Source organism: Hirundo rustica, chromosome 13 (assembly GCF_015227805.2).
Source record: "Hirundo rustica isolate bHirRus1 chromosome 13, bHirRus1.pri.v3, whole genome shotgun sequence".
Taxonomy (NCBI): Eukaryota; Metazoa; Chordata; class Aves; order Passeriformes; family Hirundinidae; genus Hirundo; species Hirundo rustica.
Window position 1 is genome coordinate 12,241,333 of NC_053462.1, and position 19,760 is coordinate 12,261,092.

The window sequence follows — 19,760 nt, forward strand, 5'->3', positions numbered from 1 at the left end:
AAATGTGACAGTTTTCATTTGGCATCCCCAGCCTTGCTGCTGTCGCTCAGGGTTTTTCTCTTTGCCACAGAACATGAAATCACTGTCAGTTTGATAGTATATAGCAGTGTTCCTGAAGCACAAAGGTTAGGGGGGTGGGAAGCGCGTCAGGATTATTTACGTTTGCTATGCATGAAGTGGCACTCGGGGAGCGAGGCAGGCTGCCAAGACGGAGAGGAATCGGGGCTGTCTGGTTGCTCTCTTGTATCTCTCCATGCTGGATTGTCAGGGTAGGATTTATAAAAATTGCTTCAAAACAGTATCATCTTTCCTCAAATGGACGTGCCCCCGTCTGGCGCAGCGATTGCCATTATTGCTATTCTCATGACAAAGCGTCTATCAATCTCCACTTTGTTTATAAACAAATCTGCCTGCCCTGCATAAGAAACAGATAGACTAAGGGAAAAAACACCATTACCAAAGGAATAAGTTAATTATATTTCAGGATCTCAGCGGGGAATGCTATCTCAGACTATTCAGTAAGATCTGACCAGTGGAGTTATAATTAAAAAATGTCCCCAGGGAGGAACTTGTAAATTATTTACTGTAAGGGGCTTTTCCAGGCTCTTTTAGTTTAATTACACACTCTGGAAGAGAAAGGACTCAGAACTAAATTAACTAAGATGTTGAAATGGCTTTGTTAAAATTGTGTTTACAGCTAAGCAAGTGAGTGACTGTGAGCAAGGTTCAAATATGGGACAAATCTTTGAAAGCTGATGTTACTCATGGTTTAAAAATTATATGGAAAGCACCCAAAAGTCTGTGCATAGAAAATGCAATTGCTGGTTTTGTCCAGCGTTCCCATTGACCTCAGAAGGCTTAGATCTGACAGAGCCTCATGGCCTTTCCTTTGTGGGAAGGGAACTGACTTCTGTGGGATTTTCCATAGGGTACAGAGGAAACTGGTCGGACTTGATGATCTCACAGGTCTTTTCCCACTTAAACGATTCTATCAGTCCATGATTCTAAGTCCTCGCAGAGGGAGATGAAAGATTAGAGGTGATGGAGAGGCAGAAGAAGAGGATTCTGGGACAGTCTGAATTTTCTATCACTCTTTCACCATCTAGGACATTTTAACTCAAAACAGGCTGGTTAACCCCTAGTGGAAGGTGGGCTGAGTGTGTCCCTTGGTGCTGAGGGACAGGCAGATGTTGTGACCTTTTCAAATGCATGGATGTAGACAGCTGGCGTGATCTCTGGTCATATGTGGAGAATGGAAGTCAAGAAAGCTCCCCCCTCGTGTCAACCCCTGACTCATTGCTTGGCCAAGAAGGAGGCATTATCTAATATCTGTTTGCTAAGGCAGCCAGGAATCCTCTATCTGCCTGCCTGTTGATGCCAAATTTGATGTATGTAATTGCCTTTCAGCTGTAGTTGCCCTTGAATTTGTTTCTTTCCGAAAAGCCCCACGTCTGCTGTGGCACCTTCACCACAGAGCCAAGGACTGCACAGAGCAGCCAGCCAGGCACGGCTGCTGGGGCCCATATACATCTATGGGCACTTCTCTTTACCCTGGGTCTCCTTTTTCTTTCAGATTTATTGCACTTACATGTACTGCTTAGATGGAAACTGCCCCAGAGTTACAGACCTCTCTACCCCCTGTGTGTGTACAGCCTTCAGCAGCTGCCATGTGATTGTAGCCTGAGGGTTCCTTCATCACATCCTAAGCAATAAGTTCTCCACCTTCAGGCAAGCTATCTGCAAATCTGGAGATGAAAGCTGCTTTAGTCGTTCATCAGGCAGATGAGATCTCTGCTTTTATTTTGTTATACTGTAAATCTGCTACTTAGTTTTCTAGTCTCTCTGCAAACTACTGAATCATAAAAATGTTTGTAGCAAATGCCAGCTTGTCTGTCACCAGTATAATGCATTTTAAATGGCTTATCAGCTCCAAGAGAAGACTACAATACTTTGGAGATGATTTGGATATATAGTTAGGGAACAAAATATGTTGTCTGCTTTTGAATTGTCTTGATCGGTAGATTTTATTTTGTATTTTACATAGTGTATCCAGTAGTACTTTGGGAGGAAAGAGACAATAGCCCTAAATTTCTGCAAATGTAGCCTTTGGATGGAGAAAACCGCAGGAGAGGAGTGGAGTAGGACAGAATGAAACCAAAGGATTCTTCTTGAAAGGGCAGGACTCTAAGGTTCTAATACTCTGTGCAGAAGAACTGCCATTTAATTATTAGGAGTGGTGAGTCCATATTAACCTTTATGGGAAAGTACTGTAGGCTATAATAAATCTGAATACCTTTCTGTAGCCTTTTGTTATCACCTTGTCAAATTTAATAAAATATGACTAACAAAAAAGTTCTATTAGGATGGCTAAAAAAAGTACTGGAAGGGATCATTTCCTATTAAATAGTTTGGATTCACCATTTTCCCCCCCAGTATACAAATGTCTAAGTGGTGGAGCAGGTCACTGATCATTTCCCCTTGAATTATGGGGACTCCATTCTGCTCCTTATCCCTGTTTTCCAGCTCAGGGGCCTGGGTACCTGCTGAACAACTGGTCTCACTCTTAGAGACCAAGGCAAAGAAGGTATTAAGTACCTCAGCTTTTTCTTCATCCTCTGTCACTAAGTTTCTCCTCACATCCAGTAAAGGAGGGACACTCTCCTAAGCCCTTCTTTTATTTGTAATGTATTTATAGAAACATTTTATAGCACCTTCCACAGCAATAGCCATGTTAAGCTCTAGTTGGGCTTTGGCCCCTCTAATTTTTTCCCTCTATAACCTCACGACTTCCTTGTGGTTCAGCCAGGCCAGTTTTCCCTGCTGGCTCATCTTTTGGCACATGGAGATGGCCTGTTCCTTCCTGGACTCTTCTGCCCCTCAGCAGCTGCCTCCCAAGGGACTCCATCAGCCTGGCTCCTAAAAACAGACCTGAGTCCAAGGCAGCCATTCTGCTGACCCTGCTCTTTCCCCAAGAATTAGGAAACTATTAATAATTTTCAGATCACTGTGCCCAAGGAAGCTTTGAACCATCAAATCACCACTTCTGTAATTCCTGGTGTGGGAAAAACCCATGGTCCCCTGGGAACACCACCTTTGGAACCTACCAACCCTTTAATACAGGCAAAAGTGGAAAACGTAGCAAGAAAAAGCAGGTAAATTTAACAGAAAGCTGGAGCTGAGGTGGGAATTTGGGGAGGTTTAGATACAATCAAGTCATGCTGAAAAAAGGGAAAAAGAGATTACCCTCTAAGAACTGGATTGCAATGACTTGGTGGGAGATGAAAGGGCTTAGCTCGGACTTTAGCAGTTTTGCAGCCACCCTCCTGGGGACACCTTGCAGGAGTCAGTGACCGGATGCAAACTGCCCCTTTACAGCCCTGATAAATGCTCTGCAAAGGCTAAAAAAACCCCACAACCTCCACTTTACAAAGGCTGAAAAACCAACTTTGCAGCTTGTTAGCTGGGAGACGCTTGCTTCTCTGAGACTTCTCCTGCCTGGACTGGCAGGACTTTGACAGACCCAGTGCTGTAACGCTGCCGGCCGCGCTGCCGTGTCCCGAAGACGGGACACTCACGTATGAACACCTTTGTTATCATCAATTAAGAGTGCTGCGAAAGGCCTGGAAGTTGGCCATAAATCTGGTGGTAAGCGCCGGCGAGCAGCAGGGGCTGGGCTGTACATCATTAATAAAGATGTTGAAGAGGCACAGGCGCTGTGCTGCTGTGGATGTTGTTGCTCAGGGCTCCACCGCGGCACAGCTGAGGTTTGATGCGCACAGGGCTATCAGTCAAAGGCTCTTTGCTGGCTTAAAAACCATCCAAGTTACTGTTGGTAGAAGCTGTCCTTGGTGATGAGGTTCTTGTTTTGCTTTTATTTAAAGGAAGGAAAAAAGTCTGTCTCCATTTCTCAACATAACACAAATTCCTGATGGAATTCCCCAGCTTATTCAACAGTGCTGTGAACACTTTGTTTTGAATAATTTGTGCCAAAATTAAAGTGAAGTTTAAAGCTCTCTGTGACACTGGTCTTGGCTTTGCAAGCACAATCTTCAGCACAACAGGCCTCTGGCTGAGATTAGTCCCAGCACAATGCAGATTATTCAAGAGGAAGAATAAAGAGGTAAAAGGAGGGGATTATAGTGCAATAGGCTTAAATCTGGTTTTGCGTAAGGGCTGGGGAGCAGCAGCAGGACCAGCCAGGCTATTTTCTCACCACTTGAATACCTCAAATCCAGTCTGGATGTATAATTTTCTGGCTTTGCCTCAATTTTCCCTGAGGGGTATACGAATTTTTGGAATAAGCGTCCTCCTTCAACATTTATAGGACACTCTGTGGTGCATGGGCAGAGGCCATAAGGGGCACGGCAGCTGTCTAGCTTATTGTGGCACCCAGAAATGAAATGTTTCTCCCTGAGGACAGCAGGGAGAGGGCTGCAGCTCTCTGGGCGTCATGGAGGAGTGGGAAGAGGAGCAGAAAGGGTGAATGGCCGAGGAGGAGGGAAGGGAGCAGCTCTTCATTGGGGGCTGTCACAGACTCACCTCCTGTCATTCGGGAAACTTTTTATACAGAGCCATGGGAACACAAAGTCTCTTCAATATTTGTGGATTTTTTTTCTTTTTTTTTTTTTTAACAAAATGTAAGTTGGATTTTAAAGCAAGTGTTTGTCTAAAATTAGAAGCCATGGGCCTGAGATGCTGGAGAGTGTGACAGGAGAAGGGGCTAATTGCAAGCAAGCTTCTACCCCTCTTGATTATTGTTGTAACACACAGATCATTAACATAATGGTCTAAACATGAGATAAGTTGTTTAAATATTAAACTGTCAAGTCCTTTTTCTGATCTCTAAGTCACTACCTAAAGTAGGTGGGATGTGTGTGTAAAAAAACAAGGTTTGGACTTTGCCCCCATCTGATGCTGTGTTGCTCCCTGTCAACTGGTGCCAGGAGAATACAAAATGGCATTTTCAATCTTCTGCTTTGTTTGTGGGTGTATTTAATAGCGGATCCCACATGTTCTTCTGCAAGCTCTCATATGGGCATGGAGGCTGCTGCCTCCTATGGTCCTCCCTCATCTGGTTTCCAGCACAACTAGCCCTGCTGGAGATTTAATGCATTTGAATCAAGGGAGGTGGGGAGGGGGTGAGGCCATTTGCCAAATGAGCATTTCCATGGGTTTGGGAAGGTGCTCAAGTGCCAGGTTATGCACCTTCAAAGTGCTGTCTTCAGGCAGAGGAGGAGGAAGAGGAGTCAGCCACCATGGGCAGCCTGCTCATGCAGGAGGACAGTTGGAAGGGTGACCAATTCTACACTATTTTCCCATTTTCTTAGCCCATAGAACAGCACAAACATCCCTTTGGTGCTTAAAATACAGTAAAGCACTTCCCAGTGAGGAAGAATTTGCCTGCAGCTGAGCACCCTGCTTCTTTTCAAGGTATCCACAATGTTGTTGCTCCATGAAGTGACCTCTGTTTGGTGTCACCTGGAAGATGGGTCAAGAGCAGCATAAGCGCACTAAAATCCCATCATTTACCCTTCTGCCCTGTTGAATTTTATTTCTCAGATAGCTGTTGTGCCATGCAAGAGGTGGTGTACAAAGAAGACTCAGTATAGGAGCTGTTTTGCAAGAGAATAATGCTGTTGGGAGGCAAATACAAGCATGTTAATATGCTGATTAAAAAAAAAAAAACAAACAAAAAAACCCTACAAACTAATATTCAAAAACTTCTAACTCATTTTGAGTCTGGTTCTGGCACGTGTGTGTGAGACACAGATCTACTTATCCTCACTCCATTATTCTAGATATTACTCTGACAGCAAGTTGTGTTTGAGGCAACACTGAAAAACACTATCAAAGGCAATGAGCCCAGAGCACTTAAGGCAACTATTTGTTCAAGGAGGAGACTCTTAACAGCTTTGGCTTGGTGGCTTCCTTCCTGTGTAACACTTTGGAGCACAGGAAAGCAGATCTTGACTTCAAGGGTTATAGCTCGGTCTGCTGAAGAGCTTGAGAAGGATCAATGTAAAATGAATCCCTAGCACAGCCTATCCCCAAGAGCACAGCAAAATTAATCCACCACTAGTTTCTCTCTGTCTGGAACTAGAAAATACAAAGAAAATACAAACAGAAAGTGAAAATTGTGCTGATAATTACTTTGGCAGCTGTCACATGTGCATGGTGTAAAGGATCAGCACAGACACAGCTTCCAATATGGTGATAGCCCGTGGTAATGGCTATGATTAAGAGGAAGCTCATTAGAATATTTTGCACATTCAGTCCCCACAGTTCACTGCTCTTTAAGTAAATTTGCATTTGGGAAGAGAGCCTTGTTTTTGATGTACATGGATATTGTTCCCTGAAGACTTTCACTGATTTACACCATAGCCATTTGTACCAGAGCATTTTCTTTGGTAGCTCACCGAACATCACAGCTTTCTTCCACACAGCAACAAAACTCGGAAAAGATTTGTCCTAGTTTCTCTTGCAAACAAGCAGGTACAAATACACAAAGAAATACATAGAACAGAGATTTTTAAGTTTACCTAAGGAATTTAGTCTAATGCTTCTTCAGCATTGCTTCAAACACCACTGTAGTGGTATTCTACATTCCTCTATAATTAAAAAACCAAACTGTACTAACCCGCGACAACCACCTACTGTCAGAATAATGTGTGAGGAATAATGGAGTGAGGATAACTAGATCTGTTTCTCACACAGGCGTCCCAAAACCAGATCCAGAATGAGTGAGAAGCTTTTGAATAGTACTTTGATTTCTAAGTCACGTAAGTATTTGCACTTTTATCCAGGATGGAGTTGCACATGCAAACAGTCTGATTTCAAGCACCGTGAGCATACTCAAATGCTTTTGTGTTGGAGGTATTAATCCACATATGGGTATTCAACTACTACCAGAACAAACTGTGCCGATGTAGTAGAATCAGATAAAAATATGCAAAGCCGGTAGCTTGAGGCTCATTTGTACTAAAGTTCCTCTAGCTGTTTGAAGAGACTTTGTAATGTCAGCATGCTCCCACCTGAGCATATTCTTTATTGTAAGCATTGTAAAGTGGCCTTCCTGGATGCAAAAATGGGACCTGAATAAATTTACTTCAAGGATGCAAGGTTTTTGTGGTTTTTTTTTCCCTCCTAACTGAAAAAATGACCAGAATCAAACTAACCTAATTTCTTTCTTTCTCTCTTTCTCTCTTTCTTTCTCTCTTTCTCTCTTTCTCTCTTTCTCTTTTGAAATTATAGAATTATAGAGTGAGAAGTGGGAGAAATATATAAAAATCACCCCTCTTATTTCTCCTGCTTACCTTTTATCCTTTCCTGTCCTTGTCATTACTCCTCTCTCTCCCCCTCCTAGTTATCATCCTTGTTGTCCTTATCAGCATTATTAGTTTTGTTGGCAGCCAATTCAGAAGCCCTCCATCCCATCACAGGTTTATATTTTCAGATGCAGGAGAGAGGCTTTGGATAGAATCCCACCTTTGGGGGCCCTTGGAGATGCATGGGGGAGAAAAGGCAGATAAGAACAGCAAGTCTATAAATCTCCACATCTATAAATCTTAAAATGGATTACTGATGACAGTGACTCTTTAATGGAAAGAGTGACAGTCCATGTAGACGAGAGGCAGCGTAATTCATGGAGGCTATTAAATTTGAGAGGCCTTTTCATTCTCATTTGTCTTTCAGCGTTATGTGTTGATCGTGGGGAGATTATTCTCTGGGGAGAGATGTGCCCTACTCACCAGGGCCTGAGGAGTGCCTGTGTTTGTCTGTCTGGCATTTGCTGTGGTGAGAAATATATTTGCTCCTCCTGCACCAGAGAAGAAAACCCCCAGTTCTTGCAGGGAATGGAGAAGAGAAAACACAACTGGCTGCCCTGCTTGTGATATTTGAGAGCCTCCTGGTTGCAGACGCTGTGTTTTTAGGGTTAGAAGTATCCAGAAAGCAAACACAGAGCATTACAAGGCTCATGGTCAAGTTCTCCCATCTGTTGATCAGCCCAGGCAACCCCTTCACAGCACAGCAAGACTGTCACAGGACAGAGGCCACCTTCACTGCATGGGATGTATTGGTGGAGCTGTTTTCTGGGAACAAGAATGAGGCCTGAGAGCTCAAGCCACGATGGAAAAAGTAAAAGCACCCAGTAAAAACAGCTTGTGGTTTATAAATACTGATGCATCAGAATAAGAGTTCAGAACAGTGAGCGGGCACCAGGAGAACTTACATCTAAAAGCACTTGCTTTGACAAAGTATCATTCCTTCATTTTGGTCAGGGACTCCAAAGCCACTGTGCAACCCACGGGAAAATAAAGCCCAGCTGAGTTTTGTGAAGAAATGAGTCGCTTCTTTGCCTTGGGAGAGGTTGGAGCAAGACAGTTTCACTGCAGGGTGCTCATGGATTTACTGTATCACAGCCCTTTCCTGCAGGTGATGGAGTGTTCCTGCTGCCTGTGACAGCCTGGGATGTGTTCTCTTTGTGTTCTTTCTGTTGGTGCAATAGTTCATTCCGGGACTGAGGCGCTCGCGGCGCATCCAATCCCTCCCCGTGCCAGCGGATGCGATCCCCATCAAAATCAATCGACTGAAGTCACACCCTGCATCTTCAGCTGCTAAGGAAAGAAGAATCAGTGTTGCTCATGACAGGACTGCTAGTGCAGAAAGTCACTTAGCACCAGCAGCTGCTTTATGGCAGCAGAGATTCAGAGATGCCAGCGGAGGCTGCAGCATGGTCTTGCGTTGCACTGGAGTCCTGGGGCCATGCATGGGAAGAAACCTTGGGTAGAGGGTTGTTCCTTGTCTGTGTGTGGAAAATTCCCATTTGTTTCTGAAGGAAAGCACATTGTGCAGTTTATTTATGCACTTATTTACACAGCTAAAAAGATCAAGGACACTGCTGACGAACTACAGAGATCTGGATCCATACTCTCACCGCAGCCAGCGAGCTGACAGAGGCTTCAGTGTTCTAAATTGCTTATTGGCTAATTAGCCATTTTCTATTAATTATTAGCTTATTACTATTAGCTAACTAGCCCCTGGCTGGCCCCTGTGGCAGCCCCATCTCAGCCGTGCACCTGCAGAGATGACAATGCTCTCACTCCCAGGTCTGCGTCCAGCCCGGGTCACGCGTGGCCTCCCAAAATTGCTGCCCTTTCCCACAGCGAGTGGGTGGATTGGTCTCAGCCCAAGCGCTGGTGTGTGGCACCTTTGTCACAAGACCCCGCTGGCATTTTGGCAGCCTTGCCATTGTTTTGGGGATGAGTCAGAGGAGCTGTGCTCCCTGCTCAGGAGATGAGAGGCTCAGTTTCAGTGCTGAGTCACAGGCAGAGCAGTGTGGGCAGCCTGGGGCTGTGGTTTGTATCCTCCTGCTTTATAAAGGACTTTTGCTTATTTTTTGCCCATTTAAAAGGTCACTCTTCCCTAAGCAATCCCTCTGTAGATGTTCCTCCAGCACACCTAGCTGAGGACGGGTTTGCTTGTTCGTGGTCCTCACTATTTAACCCGAGGGTTTCACCATGGTGCATGACCCTCATCCACATTGTGTCTGCCTCCAACACGGCTCTGACACCAAGACAGATCCCACTTCTTCCAATTATTGTTATTGTGATGTATTATTTATACCGTGGGAAAATATTGAGGAGACAAAGTGGGAAAAAATAGCTCATTCTTTCCAAAATCTGCAAGCAGATGAAAGACAAAGAATATAGAATTTTAAGAAACCCAAACCCTCAGCTAATTTTGGAGCATGTTTCATCTTCACAAGAGCCACTCATTTTCTAGATAATTCTTTGTAAACCTTTATTCCTTTTGTTGCAAGTTTGGTATAATTTTACATTGTACCAAGTTCAATGGAAGGAAAAAAAAAGTCATGACGGTTTGAATTATTCCCCATCCCACAAGAAAAACCCAGGTTTGAACTTCAGTTTTTAATATGCAAGGACCCAGCCAAGGACAACCTTGCTAATCTCAAAATGCAGCATTTTGCTCCTTCTAAGTCTTAAAAGCTGCTTGGATTTTGACTGAATGTGTAACCCTGTATTAAACTTCTAATGGCTAATGAGACAGAACTTGGTTACGAGGGCTAAAATACAGAAAATATAAATCAGTAGCCTAGAATGAGTACTCATCATCTTTTACTTTCATTAAATTCATTTTAAACTAACTTTATCAATCTTTCATGAGTTTTTCATTACTTTGCCATCCATTGAGGACAAGATGGAACAATCAGTTTTATTGTTCATTTGTCTAATTTTTGCTTCACTGTGGGTTATTCAGGCATTTGAGTGTGATATTTTTCTGCCAGCCCAAGCTGGTGTTTAAATCTGTGCTGTCCCTTCTCCTCCTCCTGTTCTCTGCCTTTCTTCCAGTTGGAAGAACAAAATGTGCAACTTCAGAAAAAAAAAAAATTAAAAAATGTCTTGCAGTGGTGTTCTAAGCCAGAACAAATCATGGAAATGCTAAAAGTGGCTTTTGTCAGCTCTGTTTTCCTCTAGACATTTGCATCCTTAGTCCATACAGATTTTTCCTAGCAGGGGGTGATTTCCTAGATCACTTTTCCAGCAGAACTGCTGCTCTGGATCTCCCTTGGGTTACCATTTTTGCACAGTCTATAGGAAAGCTGAAGCTGTGTCTGTCCAGTAGTGTTTCACTGGCTAAATCCTCTTTACTGTGGGAAATAAATGTGGCAGGAGTTACCTTGGCTTTATCTCATGTGAATTACATAGCAAGGTCTTATTTAGTAACGTCAATGAAGTTTCTGACTTTGTCCTAACTCTGAATCTTTAATTTTGTTAATGCACACCTATGAAATCCCTCACAACAACGGCTCCTGTTATCTAGAAAACATTTGAAGAACAGCAGCAGGGTTTATCTAATTGTACAGCTATTTGTGGGGACTTGCAGTATAACTCAGCTGGAAATAATGGCAATTCTGCGGTTACTCATGTCGGCGGAGTTATGATATTCCCTGATTGCTCTCCAATTAACTTGTGCCACTGCAGCAGCCCAGGAATGGAGCAGGCAGGACACATTGTTAAGGAAACCAGGCATTTTAATGGGGTTCCCTTATGGCCACCGGCCCCCAAACAGTCGTTCTGTGTAAGCAAGGGCTGGATAAGCACCAGCAGTGAGGATCCATGGCTGGGTTTTTGGAGCCAAGCTCAGCGCTTGGCTCACGTTATTGATGGGGTCGTGTGTGAGGGAGGCTTACACAAAGGGAAGAGTAATGGCATAAAGAGAGGGAATGGCAAATTGGCTGCCTGAGAAATGACCTGTGTTCAGCCCTGCTGAGTGGAGCGCTGGCAGCTCGGGGCTGCCTGGGAGGGCAAAGGCAGCCGTTCGCTGAAAATAGGGGAAAAGCCGTTTTTAGTGAAAATGGAAATATTGATAGGAGTTAAAAAGAGCAGGTCAAGGGATGGAGGCTGTCCCCTCCAGGTGGGGTTGGATGGAGGGTAATGATTTGATATTTCGTCTTTAGGAGTTTTATTAATTAATATGGAACAGATGCCTGTGACTGAAGCACAAAGAGGCAAAACCAACCAGGCACACGGTCCTTGGGAGCCACTCCTCATTTGAGCACTGGGGGAATTTACAAGTGATTGATCCCTTCAGAGGGACTTCATAGTTAAGACAAAGCATGGCAGGAAGGCCAGATTTGCTGTGGATGTTATTACCAGCAATAATTCCACTCCTGTCACCTCGCTCGGCAACAACCAACTGCGGGAGCAGAGCAGAGGAGATGCTGGGCAGTGACATGTGGCAGGGACAGCAGGTCAGGTCTTGGGCCTGAGGGACAGAAAACAGGACAGCTCCCAGCAAGAGCCCTGGTGGCTTTCTAAAGCCATTTCTGGGCTCTTGGACAGACAGAAATAGGGTCAGACAGGTGCAAAGAAAGCAGATGATGCTGTTTCTTAGAAAACAGATGTGCATTCCCAATGTGTGCTCATCTCTGTGTCAACAGCTGGATCTCATCCTCATTCCTATCGCTCACTATTACTGCTCTGAGCTATTGCACAGTTAATGTGAGGATTTTGATTCATTTTATGGCATGTCTCACCCATCTGCATATGTTGGTGTTGGGCTGGCTTCTGTACGGAGCTCGTGCTAAATGTGGATGGAGAAATCTAGGATGAAAGGTTTGGCCCCTTCAGGGACACCTCATGGGCAACAAGGTGTGGGCTCTTCAGTCCAGTGAACAAGGAATAATTCACTGCGTTTTCAAGCTTGGCAGCTTGTTTCTTATAATTCCTTGAGAGGTGGTAATTAAATGTCACTGCATTAGAACCAATATGTCCCAAGTAGAGAACAAACTCATACTCATAATTATGTAGCCATCACATTAAACAAACAAGCTGCTCATTAAAAATAGATGCAAAAGATTCAATTAGATCTAATGCTGTATTAAGGATTTGATGACATGCTGGCTTTATCTCCATTGGTTCTAGGCAATAATGAAACAGCTTTTCAGAGTGACCCAAGAGGAATATGTTTCTTTTTTAAATACTCATTTTCTTTCTTAATCTTAAAACTACTATTAAGCACCTTTACCTCTGAGTATAAGAGGAAAGGTTTAAAAAAAAGGAAAAGGAGCTTTATTGTTTTCTAGCATTCCATCTGGGTTTAGAGGCATAAAAGAATGAGGGAGCCGAATCTTTATGCTGTGTGCGACCTCTAATATGATTCAGAATAATGTAATAGGAAATCAAATCTCTATAAGGGAGATTATTGAGTGTACAGAAAAGGATGATTATTAAATGTACAGAATTTCCTCTAAGCATTATCTGCCTCCCCTATATGTGCACCCCTTGTGCATGTCTTAGCACCAGGAGAGCTGTGTGATGGTCACTTTAATCCGTTCCTCCCAGTGAATCTGCTGCCTTTGGTCCGTCCTCCCCACCCGGCTGGGCGCTGGCTGCAGCTCCCACGGAGCTATAGATCTTTCTCTCACAAGCTGGTTTTATTTAAACCCCTGCCTGTGGCCCTGCCCCTTGTGTTTTGGAAGCACGTTACATTTTGCCAAGCGATCAGGACTGTGCTGTTGCATCGCTGCTTTCTTTTCTCTGAAATATCTGCCCAGGGGACAGAGCTGTAAATTGTATCCCAGCTCCATCTTAATCCATCACTTGGACCAAGCAGCAGAATCTTTGTAAAGACTGAAACAAAATCAACTTTGCTTTTTCCTGGACTCTCTCGCCTAGCTTGCAATACAGACGCTGTCAACTTTTAATTATGTGTGGGCAGATTATCCAGTTGCAAATGAACCCTGTTAAACCAAAAATAAAACACTTTTATTCCCCTCGTTGACCTTTCCTACATCGTCACTCCGGTTTTTGCAAAGAACATTATAGAAAATAAAACATTTATTTCCACAGTCTGATTTACATCAGGTTTGTTCGACTGTGCTTCTCTTTATTTGCGTTGCTTCAGCTCCCTCTCCGAGTCTGGATAATCAAAAGTTGACTGAGTATAGTGAGGAAAGACATATTAAAATTTATAGTTATCAAATAGCCTGATGCAGCGTCTGCTGTAGATGGCAAAATAGATCGGAATGATTGGGCATTTGTCTCTGAAACAGAGGGTGGTTTTGATGTATGTGCATAATTTGTAAGAGAATTTGCTTCTCCACAGCAGTGCTGTGGTTGATGCAGCATAATTAAGAATTTCATCACCAATCTGAAAAGTGCCCTTTTGGTTTTGAATGTGGTTTAATTTCACAGAGAAATTACCTTCTGGATATTATGTATTTGGAACCCCAAGAATCCCACTGCCTCTAGGATAATTGCTATGATGGAAATTTAAGAGATGTGTGCTTGTGAGGAATATTGTTACAACAACCAACTTATTGACTCCACCTTGTAAAGCAGTATATTCCAGCAAAGGGCACAAGCCTGAAAAGTTTTAGACTGACGTGTCCATGTTAATGTAAAAGAAATAGGGATAAAGAAATATATTGGGTAGGTTTTCAGTTCAACTTCATCTCTTGCTACTGTGTCCTGTCTAAAGATAGCTGTGAAATCTCTCTTGCATTCCAAGGTGAGGTACAATGTGGAAAATAACCCTGCAGGGCTGCCAGTGCAGAACAGGAGATGGTGATGGGGAGGTGAGGTGGCTTTGCCAGCCTGGTGCGTGCCGTGTTTTCACGTTCTCAGGGAGATACAGGCTCCTTTGGAGTGTAACAGTTGCTGATTTTGTCTGTAAAACATATAAACTTGTGTTTTCAGGTAGAAAACTGCAAACTGGAAAAAAACAGACTGTTGGTCTCTGCTGAAACGTGAAGAACGTATTTTTTCCACTTTTGCTCACATACTTTTCCCTAGTCAGCTCATTTTCCTTTTAAAATATTCCCACCCCCCACCCCCCCTTTTTTTTTTTTTTTTCCTTTCCTTTCCTTTTTTCCCCCGGATGAGTAACAATACCTTGGGTGCCATTTCACTGTCTTCTCCAAATGCCATTTCAACCCCTCTAAGGAAGGAATTGTCATGAAAGGAGTAGAAGAAGTCTTTGGAAGCATTTCTCCTGATGAGGGCAAAATTGTGGCCATCCGGGGCTACTGTTGGCACTTCCCTTCACACCACTCTCTGAAAGCTCTTGGCCAGAGGGAAAGGATTTGCAAAAGGTGAGGTTTTCTTTACACTCATTGAGCCTTTCATCCCCCAGCAGCTGAATTAATTTCATCCATAAAACAAGACCCTTGGAGGATCCCACCCTCCTGTGCATGGGATGGGTTACTTTGTATTCTGCTGCTTGTTCTGTAAGATAACAAATACAGGAAGAGAACATCAATCCTGATTTCTTTTCTTTCTTTATCTCCCCTCCTGTTCTCTGTTGTGCCACGACTGCTAATAACATTCTGGTTTAGAGGCGGATGTAATAAGATATGGATGCTGGATATTGTTTTTTTATACCTGTTGCACCTATAAGAATGTGGATGGCAGACTCCCCTCCTCCTCTCCTGCTTCTCTCTGAATTGAATTCATTTACCTCAAAATTACAGAGCTGTAGTCACAAATCCATCAGGTCAGAGAGATACTTAGAAGAAAGATGTAGTCCACTCACCCCTCCTATGTGCCCTTACATTGTTATCAATCCCTCAACACTCTCTTCTCTCCTTTTCTGAAAAAGAGGGACAAATATCCATTTTTTCACTTAAATTTCAGATCATTTGCTAAAGTCATTTTGTGTAAACAACTTTCATTATTGATAAAGGTGAGACTTTCTGTACTTGTAATAAATTTCTATATTCATGAAAAGCCAGGGATTCAAAACACCCAGATCTAAATTATTTATCAGTCAGAAGAACAGCTGGATCCACAGTACAGGACAGACATTTCTAAGAACCTCAGCTGACCACAAGGGTCATCTGCTTTGGGTATGACCTCGATCCTTCTGCTCCCTAGAGATTTCCTAACTGAGGGAAGTTGTGGGCATTATTCAAGCATAGATAAGACCTTTGAAATTTAAACATTAACTGGGAAAAAATGCATGGAGATATGATGTGAAAGTTGGGAGCTGGATGTCTGTCCCTCATCTATCAAATGCAAAGAGTGAAGGTGATCATCAGAGCCCCTCAGGGCTGGTGGTGCAGGGCAGCACCTTCTGCTGCTGCTGACACTTTGCCCAAAGCCCCAGACTCAGCTGGCTCTGAGCCCCCTGAGCTCAGCTGATGTCACCTGTCCATGCTCCTGGCACGGCGTGGCCATGTGGGTGTCAAAGGCACCCAGGGGTGCTGGAATTTGGGCTTCAAAGTGTGGGTTTGGAGAGGCAGTGGGTGCAGATTCACCCCTGCAGTCACCAGGCTGGTGTCCCCAGTGGGCAGTCTCCACCCCCAGTCTCACACAGACTGATCCCTGATAACGTTTCACCACCCCACATGTTTTTCACCCATCGTGGGCATTACCCCAGAGTTCATCTGCCTCCACAGCAGTGACATAACCTGGGGTTCCAGCACAGAGCCTCAGCCCATGCAGAACCTGTTTACTTCATTCTATCGACAAAAAGAAAAAAAAAAAAAAAAAAAAAAAAAAAAAAAAAAAAAAAAGATAAAAGAAAAAAAAAAAATTCCACCTGTGCCCAGGAAAGCAGAACTGAGAAATAAAACAGGACAAAAAGCAGACAGAAGAAGAAAAAATTTCCACTTACCAAAGCTGTTAGGTGAACCTCATCACACATTCATAAGTCTGCCTTCCACCAGCGGCAGGGCTTCAGGAAAAGCATCTCCAGAGCAGGGAGCAGCACAGGTGATCTAGTGCAGAGAATCAAGGGCAGGAAGTTTCCCTAAGATTTGTATTTTTATGAGTAACTGAGTGTTTCCAGTATTTTTGCACGATGAAGGAAGTGAGCAGAAAAGAAAAAAATTCCAGCTCCTTCCATCATGAAATACATATTGTGGCAGAATGCTGCATGCCTTGTGTCAAAGGATCCATAGTATTGATTCCCTGAAATGAAAAATAAGTTTAAGGTGGAGTGCTTGGGAAAAAAAAAATCAATAAAATTTCAAGTGACTGAATAGAACTATCAATTGTAATGACAGCAATCAAAAAGCCTTATCCAGTTCCATAACATTTTGGTGTCTGGACCTTTATTTTCATTAAATTTGTCATTGACAGAATGCTGACCTTACCTTACCAATCTGTCTGAAATTAGATTAAAATTAGTGTGGCCAAAAATGCTTGAATTCATTCCATACAATGTGTGTGGACAGAAACTGGAAAACAAGGAGCAGAGGTGTAAATGTCTGCAATGCAAATTGGGATGCCACAATCCAGTCAACTCAGAATAAGTGACATTATCTCCCGAGATTTAAGGAAGAGCCTCAGCCCCCAGCAGCTTGCACTAAAACCATCTCCCAGGGTGTTAGCAGGAGGGCCAGCACATGAGAACCTGTGTTTCTTCCAAAAACTCTCATTTTTTTGGTTGCTTTTCCCTTTCATTCCCACAACATTCAGTGAACAATCAGCCCATGTGGGACCCAGGGCTGCAACTCTCTGGGGAGGTTTCTCCCTGGTTTCAGACTCAGGATGAGGGGCTTGCATCTGAGCTGTGCCCATCACCATCACCATCATCATCATCATCATCACCATCATCATCAGGCTCCCAGACAGCTCTCCAGGACTCGAGGCCGTTCCCTCCCTGGGCACTCTGCTCTAAGGGCTGTCATGTTTGTGCCCCAGTTAACATGTGGAAGAATTCATTATTCATTATTATAAATCACCTTATCTTGCTATAAATCATGTAAACAGCATCATCCTTTTCCAGAGGGGATGTTCCCCACATCTGCGTCTCTGTAACCCTTGTGGCTGAGGCTTTGCCGGTGCCTGGGGAAGAGCCAAGGCCAGACAAGGGCGGGTGGATTTTCTCCCTGCTCTTTGCATCAGAGCCTTGCTCTCTCCTTCACGCTTCTCCCTGCTTTGTTCAGGGCTGCTTTCCCTGCTTCTCCCGCTCTGTTCAGTGGCTCAGCTCACATGTGGCAGGTCCCCACAGCCTCAGGAGTGACCACAGCTCACTCTTCACCACACTTGGCTGCCATATGGTTATCCCCCGTCCCCTCCTTGTTACTCCACCAGAGAGAGCAGGGACAGAGGCAGCCTGTGCTGCTTTATTCTCAGAATCTTCAGCCTCTCTGTTTTCTGTCTTGTTTCTTCTGATTTCCTACTCTCTTTTTTTCTCACTGTGATTTTGGAGCTTTTGCTGTTAAAGCTTCCCAAAGCATTCCTGGAGCCACCTAATCCTTACAGCCCCAGAGCATCAGGCTCACAGATGCTGCTGACCTTCACTGCTGGGAATGACTCTCCCAGTGCACAGAAGAAGCTCAGACCTCCCAGGATGTCTTCCTCTCCTACTTAGGGCTAGAAAAAAACCTCCTCAGGATGAGACAAGAGAGCCTGTCCTTGCGTTTCTTGGCCAAGAGATGTTCTTTGTGTCTCTCTGAAGTCCAGGGTGTGCATCTTGCAGCTGCTGGGTAACACAAGGTGCATCTATACAAACCTCTCAGGATAAAGCCTCTTGGCCACCCTGAGTCACTGCCTAGTACCACAGGATCCATGTCTACGGCTGAGGACCATGCTAGGAACAGAAAAGAGGGAAAAGGGGTAAAAAGCCTACATTTTCCAAACTTTTTTTTTTTTTTTTTTTTTGGTGAGTCTAGGCTGGATTCTGGTTTGACTGCACAAATGGCTTCAACGCAAAGTACTTGCTTTTCCTATTTGAAGACCATTCTCGAAAGGTACAACCACAAGGAGCTGCCCCTCAATGTGGGTGGCAGTGCCTCTGATTTGGAACACACCAGACACTCTTCTTCTCTTGGTTGTCATCAAAGGTATCATGTCCTCCAGCATCCAGAGTTTAAATTGTGCTCTCTGATGGAGAATTTCTGCCTTCTTTTGTTCCAAATGATGACACCGAATCTCTATCATTTTCCTGGAAATATTTCTTTGTACTTCCAGAAAAATAAAATCAAGACTAAGTAAGAATCTGGTTGGCAAGTGATTCTATCTTTCCTAAAGCCTTTTGAACTTTTCAGACCTCAAAGTGTTTGATTTACTTTGCCATTCAGGTGTCATCTCAGGCTGATTATTTTCGAGACTTGTTCTCTTGTCCCAGGTCGGTGCGTTTTGCACTTGATCTTCAAGAGCACCTTGGCTTCAGCCATTTCCTTGGGAATGCTCAAGCTTGCATTCACCTGTGGGGAGAGCAGCCTGCACTGAACTACTGGAGTCGATTTACAGGAAAAGGGCCAATTTTTTCCTTTATCGCTTCTGCTGTTGCAGAGAGATGAATTCTCCACGGCATAATAGCAGAACAAAAATAGATTGCTTCTGTAATACTCTATACAACAGCCTGGAATACATCAGCCTTTTTCCTCAACTGTTCTTTGACAAATGAAACTTTATCTAACCGTGTTCACCATGTTATTCTCCTTCTCCTTTTTGCTCCATTTTTCCAGGTTCCTGCAAGCGCCAAAATGGTCATTGTGCAGTGACACAACTGCTGTGGTGCTGCCGCCAGAGATAGGCAGAGGGACTCAGTGACATTGTGAGCACTGAATTTCGTGCTGGATGGACAGAGGTTTCCATTTATGATAGTTCCAATGAAGACCAGTGATGCTTGGGCTCTGGGTCAGGTACTGGTCAGGTTTCCCTTTATTTTTTTTTTATTCCCTTTGTATTGTTGTCTCGGATAGCCCTCAGCAATTTTTGCATCAAGTTTCCCATTCCGCTCAGTCTTGATGCAGGAGAAGTATCAGGGAAATGTCCTTGCCTATAGAAAACCTTCTAATTAAAACAACTGCTTGGCTCTGCGCTATTGAAAGCAAACAACTCTGAAGGGAGTATTTGTTTTATCTGAACATGGAGAGAAGGCAGTAAGTGCTCACAATATGGCTAAAAATAGATGTCAAAGTGAACTCCCTATTTTCAGGTCTAAAAAAACAAAAACCTTTTTTATAAAATTATTCTATTTGTCAAACACATTCAGAGTCTAGGGAAAAGCCATTCCTTTTAATTTGGGTGAAATGTTCCATTCAAATTGAGGACTTTATGGTTTCATCCTTCCCCAGCACCTCAGCCGAGTGTTTCTGCAGAAAAGAGTATTAAATGAGATTAGCAGGAAGCCAGTTCCTCCATAAATTAGGATTTTTGTATCAAGTATGTGTGCTTTGACCACTTTTTCTTTAATTTGACTTATTCCAACCCCCATTACTTTCACAAGTCCTTATGGGTGCTTTCAGGGCTGCATGCTGAGGGCTGCAAACCCACCCAGCC